This window comes from Ictalurus punctatus, chromosome 10, assembly GCF_001660625.3.
Source record: "Ictalurus punctatus breed USDA103 chromosome 10, Coco_2.0, whole genome shotgun sequence".
Classification (NCBI taxonomy): Eukaryota; Metazoa; Chordata; class Actinopteri; order Siluriformes; family Ictaluridae; genus Ictalurus; species Ictalurus punctatus.
In genome coordinates, this window is record NC_030425.2 from 27,752,501 (window position 1) to 27,764,776 (window position 12,276).

The 12,276-nt window shown below is 38.1% G+C and overlaps 1 protein-coding gene across 9 annotated transcripts in view; it reads right to left on the reverse strand.

The window, feature by feature from the left end:
- Positions 1–1,224, reverse strand: part of LOC108270982 (polyamine-modulated factor 1-binding protein 1) — a 186,844-nt gene extending 185,620 nt beyond the window's left edge. For 6 of the 9 annotated variants that reach the window (XR_001813781.3, XM_017478085.3, XM_017478093.3 and 3 more), the window contains exons 1-2: positions 955–1,223; positions 432–503 (exon numbers count right to left, since the gene is read on the reverse strand). The gene's annotated coding sequence lies outside the window, so the exon portion shown is untranslated. Of the gene's footprint in view, positions 1–431; positions 504–954 lie in introns of all 9 variants that reach the window. The other 3 variants (XR_001813780.3, XM_017478086.3, XM_017478087.3) reach the window with 3 other exon arrangements.
- Positions 1,225–12,276: the final 11,052 nt, after the last annotated feature.

The window sequence follows — 12,276 nt, forward strand, 5'->3', positions numbered from 1 at the left end:
TCATTGACGTATCGAAGACTTTAATAATCAAAGAAAAAAATTCTGCTTAGTATATTTAGTATATGGAAAATAATTACTATTTTTCCCCATTAAACAAAAACAACAAGAAACATATGTGGCTGTATGTTAAAAAAAAAAAAAAAGGTGTTTAAATGGTTACACTTCTGGAAATGAATGAATTAATCATCAGAATGAATTCTGGTATATAAAAAATAATCATGATAATAATAAAAAATAAAAGAAATTAAAAATCATCAAGTGAAAGTGGACAAAAAATATTAATATGCAATATTTCTATGAAAGTTTTTGGACACGGACATTTTCGTCCTCTATGCACATACATGTAATTTATTTTTTTTAAATTGACGCACAAGGGTTAATTTATGACACAATAAAAACTTCTATAAAAATATTTCATTCTGAAGACCTACCGTGATTTAACTTGAAGTTAGAAGTGTTCAAGCTGCTTCTCAGTCAACATACACACTCCAGACCTATGGAAACTATGGGGGGGGTTTTTAGTTTGCTAGTTAAATGATTGAATTTGCTTGTATTTTCTCATTTGTAAGTCGCTTTGGATAAAAGCGTCTGCTAAATGAATACATGTAAATGATTCTCAAGTATCTCCTAGGTGTTTTAATTCACTCAAAGCAAATGAACAGCTATATATTGTTTTGAAATAAGTGTATACATGTATGGCATCACGTCTCCCTTGGGCTATGTGTATAAACATGGGTTTATCATTATGTTGATGAGAAACCAGGTTAAAACAACTGTGCTTTGAGTTTATAATAAATAAATAAATAAATAAATAAATAAAACCGTGTATTTAAGCACTGTCACTTGTTATAAGTGCTCACACTCGCTTTTGATTTAGCGAGTTAGCTAGCACGAGGCTAATCATTCAAGCAAACACACTAGCTAACTAGCTAGCTAAAAACTTAGCTAATCGACCTGTTACCCGGTGCATCACTTGAGCCGGCTTTAACTGGTGCCTCATTTCGTCCAAATTCGTTCTCCTTCATCTCTCTGGACGTCTAAATTCATTCCATTCGACATTTAGTTCCCTTCCGACTCAAACAAGAAAACGTACTTTTACTTCTTTGTACTTTACTACTCTGTTTTTTGTTTTTTGTTTTTTAAAAATTGGTCAGCAAATCTGAACTACCCGCTCCGCAATCTGTGTCTACCGCCAGCTCGTCCTAGGCATGGTTTGACAGACAGGGAAGAGAGCCAATAGGATTCTTTAAATCGTTACGGCTGTCAGGCGAGCACTAACCACAGGGCAGAAAAAGGGGAGTGGGCGGTGCTTTGTGAGGACACCGCGAGAAGCGCGAGAGGATTTCCATGGTGACAGTGCAAGCGCCGCGTGCAGAGCAGATGAAAATGGCGTTTGAATAGAAGCATCTAGGACGCGTGCAAAGGGCAGGTGCAATAAAGTCAGCGGTTGTCTTGGCAACCGTAAACGACACCTGCACGCCAGTGCTAGCTTTGTTTATCACTTCATTTGGCTCATAAGCTGATTGTTAAAACATACATTTGTACCGTTTTCACAACTTAAAAACAGTCTTTAAGTACCACAATAAAATATTTTTTGTCATATCGCCCACCCCAAACATGCTTTAAGTTTTAAATTATTTTAAAATGTACAGTTATATATCCGCTTTCTTTTTATGCTGTATTATGTTGTTATTTATGCTGTCCCTTAACAGTTGTAAAGTTTTAAAGATTGATATGATATTCTTTGCCCCTAACCTAATGAACTAGCATGAAGTAAAGTTAGAGTCTACGAAGCACTTCTGGATAATTGTGTCTGTTAAATGTTGTAAATGTTCTAAAATAATAATAATAATAATAATAATAATAATAATAATAATAATAATAATAATAATAAACTTGAATATGATGAAAACTTCCAAATAATTTCTGAATTGAGGCAGTTTGTATTATGACAGCTTAGCATTAGCATTAGTTTGTAGCTTATGGTTAGAGTTATTGTCATGCTAGCTAACATTTGAGCCATTAGGAATGAAGCTGTTGCTAGTTAGCCTTTGCTAATGTTTTACTACATTTCTACATGGTGAAAGAGGCACTAAGTTACCGTCACTAAATAAAAGTTTTTGTTTTGAGAATCTTTCTTGTACCTTTACTTTCATCCTTTTAAATAAGGAGTGAAGTGTGCATTTATACTTTTGTACTTTAACGTGAGTGAAGAATTCGAAGCTGTACTTCACTTCAAATTTTACCAAATGGTTTATTTTATATATCGGCCTGAGGAGTTGCACTTTTTTGAGTAAAGTAGCTAAATAAAGAGATTTGGGGTACTTTTACCACTTTTTGGCTAAATAAAAACAAAACGCAACTTTCTGCATCAGGTACTGTTTTCCAACATCACGTTTTTGAACACCCTGTTGACATTTTTGGTTAAACGCCAAGAAACGGCTTCAACCCTGCTGAAAAAATAATAGAAACCCTCATAGAATCTTTAATGGTTTTAATGGTTATAATAAGAATTGTATTGGTTTTTAATGCAAACGGTAATGGTCCCTGTGGGTCTCTACTGGTAATTTGTTGCCTTTGATTGGTGGCATGTCATGTCTAATAATACCAATAATGGTAATGGTAATAGTTTTAATGGTTACCTGATGGTTTGTAATGGTATTTGTAGTAGAAACCATTAGATTGTTGATTATCATGGATAAAAATTTTTTTAAAAATTCAGCCGTGAAGTTAATGTTGAACTCTGTAATTACAAAAGTGAGAAATAGGTATAAAAGAACTGGAAAATGTTTGTGATTTTAAAAAATTATTATTTTAGTTTTCAGTAAAGAATTCATGGGTTCTTGATCAAAGATGAGTACAAGTTTACCAGACAGACATGTTCACTCTCTTCTGTTGCATGTGAGTAGTGAAGGTGAAACAAGGTCATCGTTTTAATCAGAAGATTATGCTGTTCTGAGGCTTGCTAAAGATTGATCAGAGCAGTGAAAGTGCATGGCCATGCAGGCCCAAGTGACTCACAAGCAAACCACGACTTGGCAATGTCTTTGTTACGAACCTAGATTATTAAAAAGATATCCCACGGCAACTCATTATACCATGAGCTCTGGCTATTCCTCCTCAGGTCCTTTAATTAAATCGGAATGATTTGTAAAATAAAAAATAAATAATAAAAAAAAACAACTGCGATGTGACTGCCAGCTAGTCCGTCACTGTGCCAGAAGGCAGGTGCCTTATCTCAGTCATTTGTGCATCCACCCCCTCCATCACCACCATGCTTCACTTCTTTCTAGACCTCTCTTTTCCATCTTTGCCCTCCACTACCTCCCTCTTTTCTGCCTTGCCTGGTTTAACATTAAAACTCCAACAGTAAGGTCAGTTCACATATGGTTGGATTTTTCCCAGTTGTATTCTAACATTTTGTATAGAGCTGGATACGTTGGCTTGCATAAGTATTCACTCCCCTTGAATTTATCCACATTTTGTAGTGATACAACCTGGAACTGAAATGGATTTAATTTGAATTATATCTCATGAATCTACACAAAACAGCCCTTAATATAGTTTAATTTTTTTTTTTATTAATCCCCTCTTTAGAGTCACAGTCATGCCATATTCTTTAAAAAAAATTTTAAATTGTTCTTTAAGGGATGTTCAATGTTCGGGAATTTTTTAAATTTTATATATATATATATATATATATATATATATATATATATATATATATATATATATATATAACTAAACCCTGAGTGATACTTTTCCAGAGCTTTGTCCTGGACATGTTTTGATAGCTCGTTGGTCTTCACCTTGGTCTTCATGATGCTGTTTGTTTAGGTTATGTGCTCTATCGAACCGTTTACAGCAGAAACTAATTGAGGCACTTCAAAGCAACATGGGGTGAATACTTACGCATTCACAAATTTTGCAGCACAGATTTTGCAGATTATATTGATTTTTCCTCCCATTTTAATATCATGTCCTCATGACGTGTAGCCCAATTAAGTCGAATTCAGTTCCAGGTCATAACACTATGAAATGTGGAACGGTTTAAGAGGGTGAACACTTCAGCAAACCGCTGTAATGTTTTGTGAAAACTTTCTTATGTACTGCACATATAAACACAGCCCACACTTTATCATCTCTCTTACAGACAAGAAAATTGATGAGATTTTGATTTCTTTACCATTCTATAAATACAATAGCAGTCAGGACTTGTTCGTTACTTGACTGATGTTATGATGCTTTCAGCATAATAAGATCTAATTCCATACAAATGTAAGGAAACAATGGAAGTGAGTGAATTGCAATACGAACAGGGACAATAACATGGACAAGGCTAGAAAGCACAATTACAGCGTGAGTAACGCCGTGTCTGTCAGCATTAATTATGTGCACTCTTAATGGCGCTGTTTAGGAAAATAGCCCGTAGCTGACAGAAACCAACGCGGACTGAGGAGTTAAACTGGATCTTGTCAACGGGAATCTTTTTTTTCATTAGCCACAACAAAAGCCAAACAGTCAGACGCCTTTGTTGTGTAGAATATTTCCGTCTACTTCATGGTCTTTTGTCTTATTGAAAGATGAAAATTGTTCCATGTGGAGACACTGAAAGTAACATCAGGACTGTGTATTGTTGGTTTGGGAATTTTTTTTTTTTTTTTTTTTTTTTTTTTTAAATGGCTTACTGCTTTTTTATTTTATTTTTTTTTCTACGTAAAGAACTTTATCTCTGTACAACAATTATTCAAACCAGCAACAGACAAGAATACATGTCTAAAACCATTGTGGCATGAGTTTTTCCAAAATGTCACAAAGAGCAAGACATGCTACGTTGACTAGCGCACTCATATAAAAGGCTAGACAGTGTCAATTAGCACAGTTAAATTGTTGTGCTGGTTCCTCATAAATGATGCTGTATAATTAATGTTCTACAACAAGGGGAAAAAGCTCCAATGTTGTTAATGAGCGCTTTCAGGGGAAGGTTGTGAACCTACTGATGTATACTCTATAAAGAGCTAAGATCAGAGCTTGGAGACATGACCATAATGGCACCTGATGTTATTTACTGCATTAATTAGCATCAACAAACCCTAATTCACTTTATACCGCATTGCTGTTGAAGTCTGGAATCTGATGGGTCATAAGGTGTTGATTAATTTTCTATATGAGCCGCTCTGACTGGTTTATATTCATATGTTCCCGTTTCTATAGTAACAGCTCATTTATAGGTGGAGGCTTCGCGTAATCAAAGTGTAATAATAAACAAATTATTATTTAACAAAGCAATACATGGATGTTTAATTGTAATTGATGTTAAATTGGACATTGGGTTGTCAGTGCAGAGGAGTTTATAGTTTGCTGTGGTCTAAGAGGAATTAATCACTTCGGGCCGTGCCGTTTTAAGAAAATAAGCAACTTTGGGTTGGTAACACTAACTACCTCCGTGTTGTTGATTGTTTTCCTATAACAGAACACCCCTCCAAGTGTTAACAAAATAATCGTCCCTTGTATTAACTGTTTATTTTGAATGATAATAAGCATTAATGAGGGTTTATTCCATGAGTAACAATAAAGGAAAGCCTCGATTAATCCCTTTGTGGTGTTTAATTGGCAGACTTCATAATTGCGGCTGAATGGAGAGTTAACAGCAGGTCAGTTCAGCTGATTATCAGCATTAAGTTACATGCTGTAATTTAATTAGTGTTCATTTACATGCACTTATTTTCAGTCATGGATGAGTAAAAACATGAATGCACGTGTCTTTAGTTATCATTATACAAACATGACTGAATACAGTGCATGTTAATATACTTTGCTCCTTTGTTAGCACAAGTCTACACACCCTTGTTAAAATGACGAGCTTTTGTGATGAAAAAAAATAAAATAAAAATTAACCAATATAAATCATGTCAGAACTTTTCCCACAAAATTACAACGTTTAGAAATTAAGTGAAAAACAATCAGAAACATTTTAGGGAAAAACAGTTAAAAAAAAAAAAAAAAAAAAAAAAAAAAAGTTACAATAACGTGATTGCATATGTGTGCACGCCTGTTTATTTTTTTAATTTTTTTTTTATTTTTAACTGGGAATGGTTCATTCTGAACACAGCCACAATCACATTCAATCTCATGTTCAAAAGTAATTATCATACAGCTGTCATCGATGATAATTATTCTGATTAACCCCAAACAAAGACCAGCTGTTCCTGTAGGACTGTCTTCTTGGTTTCATCTGACTGCTGAAGCCATGATCCACAAAGAACTGACAAAGCATGTACAGGGTCTCACGGTCGAAAGGAATCAATCAGGAGAGGGGCACAAAAAACTTTAAATGTACCATGGAACACCGTGAAGGCCTTCATCAACAAGTTCAGAAAATGTTCCACCATAGTGATATGACCAAGAACAGGGCGTCCCTCCAAATTTCACAAAAGGACAGGACAAAAACTTACCAGGGAGGCTGCCAAGAGACCTACAGCCATGTTCATGGAATATCCGACAAGTACCAATTACTCTCTGCATGTGACAACAATCTCTCATATTCTTCACATGTCTGGTGGCTAGATGGAAGCCCTTTTTCACAAAAAAAAAATATCCAAGCTCAACTAAATCACCCCCAAACCATGTTGCAAAATGTGTGTTGACGAGACCGATTCCACAGGTATAATAATTCCATAGCTCCATAATTCCAAAAGGTATGTTTGGTGCAAAAAAAAAAAAATGAAGCACACCATCCAAAGAAGAGCATACCCGCTGTGAGGCATGGTGGTGGCAGCATCATGCTCAAGGGCTGCTTTTCTTCAGCCAGAACTGGGGCTCTTTATCAAGGTGGAGGGAATCATGGATAGCTACAAATTACAGTGGATTTTAATGCAAAACCTTCAGGGGTCTGTTAGTAAGCTGAAGAAGGAATTTCACCTTTCAGCATGACAATGAGGACGACGGTGCGCAACCTTATGCAACCAGGTTAAAGTAAGTTTTTTAAAAATTTTCCTTTTCCCTAAAAAAGTTTCTGATTGTTTTTCACTTTATTTGTATACTTTGCAATTTCACATTAAAGGTGGGAAACGATCTGACATGATTTATATTAGTGGCATTCCTTTATTTCGCAAAAACCTGCTATTTTATCAGGGGACTTTTTAATGCACTGTCGTTTAAGAATCATGACGCAGGAACAAACAAAAACCCGTTGCTAATTAGAGAGAGCACAAACACCGTTCGTTCCACCAATCTGGGGCCTGGAAAGAAAGAAAGAAAGAAAGAAAGCCGAGCATTTCCCAAAACATGAGGCAGACCATCGACGATATTGCACGGCTTTGTTCGTTACACTTGCCTTTTCATTATTTTACTTTGTAATAGATAACTGTAAGAACAATTATGAGTATCTTGAATTAAAGTCAGGGTAATATGAACAGAAAGCAAAGCCGAATTCAAACTTATTTGAATCAAGGATGGTCTGTGTTACAGAGAGAAAAGCCTGCTCTCTGCTTTCAAGGACAAAAATCGGCTCTCCTAACAGAGTCCACGCGAATGAATGGGCCCTTTTCGGCAGCCTTTTTTCCCCCCCTGAGTGAAGGGGAACATAGGAAATGCGTGGAAAGAAGGAGAGAAGAAGTGGCAGGAGTGAATTATCAATCTGCTTTACATTTGAAGGTAATTAGAATTCTTCATTTCTTTTGTGAGGACCAGGGCAGAAAGACGCTAGGCGCTTTGGGGTGACAGGTTAATTGAGGAATAATACCCTTCAGAATGATGGATTTTGGTGACTTGAGATGTCAGAATCCATTATGGGGAATTTAAATTTGCAATTAAAGTAGGAGGTGGGGTGCAAGTTTCCCTTCATTTTAATTTTCCCTGCTCGTACCAAGAACAACCCCCCCCCACAGCCTAACTCACACTATTAATGCTGTGCATTAAATGTCCTGGGTGCTATTGCTGTTTTTTCATGTTTAGTGGGAAAATAAGGTTTGATTAATATTCTAACATGTAAGTACAGCAGGGACAGTGTAAATGGAAAGCACAGAGACGATGTCTAATTTCTTTTAAGCCCTTACGGAAAAAACGCACCTATTTTACGCTCACGTGATTATGTAAATAGTATGTGATGACATGCGAAATGGAATCCCGGTCAGGGGTTGTGCTGAATCTGGAAATTATCCCGGGATCACTAGAAGGGCATACACCCCGGACTGGACAATAATCCATCACAGTGCCCTATGCACATACACTCATACTGAGGTTCACATAGACAGTACGTACACACTACATAGACAGAATATAGACAGTACATAGACAGTAACATAGGGCCTCATAGATAGTACGTACACAGTATATAGACAGTAACGTAGGGCCACATAGACAGTACATAGACAGTAACATAAGGCCACATAGACAGTACATAGACAGTAAGGTAGGACCTCATAGACAGTACATACACAGTATATAGACAGTAACGTAGGGCCACATAGACAGTACATACACAGTAACGTAGGGCCTCATAGACAGTACATACACAGTATATAGACAGTAACGTAGGGCCACATAGACAGTACATACACAGTAACGTAGGGCCTCATAGACAGTACATACACAGTATATAGACAGTAACGTAGGGCCACATAGACAGTACATAGACAGTAACATAAGGCCACATAGTACATACACAGTATATAGACAGTAACCTAGGGCCACATAGACAGTACATACACAGTATATAGACAGTAACATAAGGCCACATAGACAATACATACACAGTAACGTAGGGCCTCATGGACAGTACATACACAGTATATAGACAGTAACGTAGGCCCACATAGACAGTACATACACAGTAACGTAGGGCCTCATAGACAGCACATACACAGTATATAGACTGTAACGTAGGCCCACATAGACAGTACATACACAGTATATAGACAGTAACGTAGGGCCACATAGACAGTACATACACAGTATATAGACAGTAACGTAGGGCCACATAGACAGTACATAAACAGTAACGTAGGGCCTCATAGACAGTACATACACAGTATATAGACAGTAACCTAGGGCCACATAGACAGTACATACACAGTATATAGACAGTAACGTAGGGCCACATAGACAGTACATACACAGTAACGTAGGGCCACATAGACAGTACATACACAGTAACGTAGGGCCACATAGACAGTACATAAACAGTAACGTAGGCCCACATAGACAGTACATACACAGTATATAGACAGTAACCTAGGGCCACATAGACAGTACATACACAGTATATAGACAGTAACGTAGGGCCACATAGACAGTACATACACAGTAACGTAGGGCCACATAGACAGTACATACACAGTAACGTAGGGCCACATAGACAGTACATAAACAGTAACGTAGGCCCACATAGACAGTACATACACAGTATATAGACAGTAACGTAGGGCCACATAGACAGTATATAGACAGTACATAGACAGTAACATAGGACCTCATAGACAGTATATACACAGTATAACTTAGGGCCAGATAAACAGTACATAGACAATACATAGATGGTAGATAGACAGTAACTTAGGGCCACATAGACAGTAACCTGAGCTCAGGATTGAACCGGGAACCCTGTAGCTGTGAGGTGGGAATGCTACCTGCTGAGAAGAAATCTGTAAGAAAAATCATAAAAATGAAACCAGATGCCCTATGTGTGAAAATAAAAACACATGCACTCCATGTGGAAAAACAAAAAACCAAACCCCACATGTGTAAAGTTCATGTAATTATTCACATTTGACAGTGAATACAAGGGATGTTTTTTATGCTTCAGGTAACCCTGTATTTTCCTGACTCCTCTTTTTACGACTCCTCGGAACTGAACTCTGACCCCGGCAGGATGGCCTTAGGGTTGGAGGTGTGAGAGAGGTCGCGGGCAGCAGAGGCCAGTCATGTCCCGCAGACAGAAAGGTGACTTATGGGTAACTGGATCTCTGTCAGAGCCTCACCTGTTTTCATAGCTCATCCTGTGCTGAACGTTGAGCCCTCGGAACAAGTGGCCGATGTCAACACTTGTGTCCATAAATTCCATTTATAAAACAGCACCTCGTTTGACCGTTTGAAAGGCTAATCTCTTATGCGGCCGTATTTTTAGACGTTGCTATTTCACTCGTGTGAATGACGTGATTGACTTGTAACCTTAACGCACGGCGCTGGTTTACAACTCAATCGTATAATTTATTCTCAGCCTGCTGCAAATTGCACGAGGAACATGTCATGCAGTATTTTCAGCCGGACGTTAACGTGCTTTCCGGGGTGTTTGCAGAGCGGCATAACGAGCCTGCAAGTCGAATATAAAAACACATGTCAGGTATAAGATGAAATGCACAAAAAAAAAAAGAAAAAAAAACTGTTACTGCTACACTATGCATTAAATAGATGCTGAATCTACAGAAATCTGCTTTATCTCTATATATCTCAGAAAATCAACCACTAATCATAATTTTTCGTTTCAATTCAAAATGTATCCTATATATTCCATATATATATATATATATATATATATATATATATATATATATATATATATATATATATATATGTATATACATTCTATATATTTTGAATTCTCACTTCTGATTGGTCAGGATTTTCTATACCAGCAGCTCTGACAGTAACACAGCTGCAAACCGCAGGCTTTTATTTGAATGCATCCACGTTTCTATAGTAACAACTTTCACTTGTGGGCGTGCCACATAAACAGTTTTTAAAAAAAAAGCAAAACGTCTGGGTTACGCATGTAACCCTGTTCCCTGAGAAGGGAACTTCGACGTTGCGTTTAGCATGACACTATGAGGCGCTTCCCATAGTGTTATGCTAAATGCAACGTCGAAGTTCCCTTTGAAAGGGAACAGAAAGTTATCAAGAGTGATAACTTGTTTCCCGGACGTTGGTACAACATCAAGTGTAGCTATAAATGAATAAGAAGTACAACGTGTCCTTCTTCAATAAATAATAAAACGCAAGCATTGGAATATTTCTGTGGAATAAGAGGAATAAATAACGATGCGGACGTTATAGAGTTGCTGCTCGGTCGTGTTTTATTCCCCACGTATCTGATATACCGGAGCTCCACGTGTGGCCGTGGAAAAAAACCGGATGCGCTTGAACGACATTTAGGCGCAGCGCCTCTTCATGAGGATGGAAAATGTAGATACGATTCACAGTCTCTACTCCGTTTAATTGAGCTGAGCGAGGAAAAAAGCCTGGACATGAACACGATGAAACACAGGCAAGCAGAAAGGGAAGGAAAAAAAAAAAAAAAGGGAGCAGGTCAATCCTGCATGCTTACTCTTCGAGAAGGCAATCTGTGCTAACACAACTGCCTTCGTCAGCGACTATATAACCAAGTCAAGGTGACGAATGGCAGACAAGCACGTCTCAAATATTCAGGCTGCACAGTCGGGGGTGGTGGTGGTGGATGTGGAGAAGGGGAAGGGGTGTGTAGGGAGTGGGGATAGATGCAGGATGGATCGTGGAACATGTGTGTGTGTGTGTGTGTGTGTGTGTGTGTGTGTGAGTGATAGTAAGAGTGTTTTTGCAGTTGCTACCTGCATGTAACAATGAACTGGGGCTATAAAACGCATATTTTATTTCATACCCAACCCTGCATTCAGTGCATTGAGCATTCAGGAGGGGGGGGGGGGGGGGGGGGTGTAAAAAAAACAACAAGAAAACCCTCCACCCCATCCTGTTCAGTCAAGACAGCTGGAAACAGAATTCATCCGATTTGTTCAGCTGCTTTTCCTCTCTCACCTCACACCCTCTCCCTCATTCCCCTCCATCATTCCCCCCTCTCTCCCTCTCTCTCTCTCTCTCTCTCTCTCTCTCTCAGTGTCGTAATAGGACCTGCAGGAATCATTCAAAGGCTGGATATAATTTACCGCTCATCGTGCACAATGCACCCACACCCAATCGCACAAGGTGCCCTGCGGATGAACTAATCATACTTGAAATATTATTTCTGCTTCGTATTTCTCCATTTCGTGAACAGCCTCAGTTTTATGGAGCAATAGATTTAATCCCTGTCTGTGCATGTGTGTGTGTGTGTGTGTGTGTGTGTGTGTGTGTGCACAATAGTGCAGATGAGCTGTCAGGGACGACGTTGCATGTTTATTACTTACATTTGGCTATGTTGTGACAGGGACCTTCGTCCTCCGCTCTAATTTCCTTCCTTTCTTTCTTTCTATTTTTTTTCTTTTCTTTTTCACGCCACCTTCACAACACCTTTAATCTCCCCAGAGA